This window comes from Vollenhovia emeryi, unplaced genomic scaffold (assembly GCF_000949405.1).
Source record: "Vollenhovia emeryi isolate VEMERY1.0 unplaced genomic scaffold, V.emery_V1.0 DF948064.1, whole genome shotgun sequence".
NCBI classification, from domain to species: domain Eukaryota; kingdom Metazoa; phylum Arthropoda; class Insecta; order Hymenoptera; family Formicidae; genus Vollenhovia; species Vollenhovia emeryi.
Window position 1 is genome coordinate 1 of NW_011958302.1, and position 1,553 is coordinate 1,553.

Sequence of the window (1,553 nt, forward strand, 5' to 3'; positions counted from 1 at the left end):
GACGGCTCTTTATTAACGAGTACATAGACATTTTACGAGACTAAAGCCAACGGCACACGATACTATTTTTCCTACTGGATTCCTTACGAGAGCCAATCAGGATTCAGCCTTAAGTCATCTGATCGAAAACTCTGCATTCTGATTGGCTCTTGTAAGCAATCCAGTAGGAAAAATAGTATCGTGTGCCGTTGGCTTAACTCATCTAAAATATGAAAGTAAACGTGGTATGTTGTTGCGGTTACATCTCGTTTACGCACCGCGCTTTTAACTATCTATCGATTTCGTGTAATCTGTTCCATTTTCCGGAAGAGAGAGATATTTGTGCGACTTCGGCGTTCGCGCTGTAATTCGCTCTGTCGTTCTTCGCAACTCGAACGGGCAGGAAGTAAAGAACGTCGCTTACTGCATTTCACGATATATTACATCGCGTACAGGAGTGTCCGAAATTTCGCGCGATCGATTTTCGCGAGTGTTGTGAGAGTAACTGCAACAAGAAAATCTGAGAGGAGGAGCAGAGGCCTAGGCGGCATCGGGCAACAGCAGAGAAATCGTAAGGTAAGTGTCTTACACTTTTGTTATTTGCTACTTGTGCAAAATGAATCATATCTTCTGTGCTTTTATTTTATTTATTCAAATGATCCCAACGAGCATTCGAATAAGTGTTAGAGACAAAACCATACGTATAAAATTTTGTGAGTTCATTTTTAAAAGGGGAAGACTCAGTATTCTATTTATACATATAATTATTTTAATAAGTACCCATTTTCAGAAATATTCAACATAAAGAATATTTAATACAATGAAATGGATTTTACATAATTAGTCTATAATAATCGTAAACATTTTTGTATTGTTACAGTTTAACATGTACAGTTAGCGATGTACAACTTTGCTGTTGCGAACCGTATCAGTGAGTGACAAATTACATTTATTTTAAATTGACGTTGCGCATACAATTATTTCTTCGCGTGTGTACAAATTCTTAAAAATATACAATGCTTGACCACAAACTGCGCGCACGAAGCGCGCCTTTTATCGTTTCTAGAATTGTAAATTTTTACATTTCGGGACTTGTAATTTTTACGTGCCAACTTAAAGTCGCGCTGCATCGTCGTCATGAATGACACTCTATCGCATTAAAACTGGCGAAATCTAGTCAGATTTAATCCGGGGGCATAGGATATTGCGTTTAAACTACGAATTTTTACGTTTCGTGACTTCTAATTTTTACGCGTCAAATTTTAAGTCGCGCTGCATCGTAACAATAATGATATTTTATCGCTTTAAATCTTACGAGACGTGGTCAGACTTCATGCCGGGGCATAGGATATCGCGTTTAAACTCGGAATTTTTACGTTTCGGAACATATAATTCTTACGCGCCTACTGAAAGTCGCGCTGCAGCGTCGTCACGAATGACACTCTATCGACATAAAAACTACAAGGCGTCGTCAGAATAAATACGTGGGCATAGGATATCGCGTTTAAACTCGGAATTTTTACGTTTCGGAACTTATAATTCTTACGCGCCTACTGAAAGTCGCGCTGCAGCGT

General features: G+C 38.8%; 1 long non-coding RNA gene across 1 annotated transcript in view; it reads right to left on the minus strand.

Annotated features, from left to right (window-relative positions):
- Positions 1–1,388: 1,388 nt before the first annotated feature.
- The window catches only part of LOC105557179, an 8,358-nt gene continuing 8,193 nt past the window's right edge, over positions 1,389–1,553 (minus strand). Inside the window, exon 2 of the long non-coding RNA XR_001008584.1 lies at positions 1,389–1,532. This is a non-coding gene — a long non-coding RNA (uncharacterized LOC105557179). The remainder of the gene's footprint in view (positions 1,533–1,553) is intronic.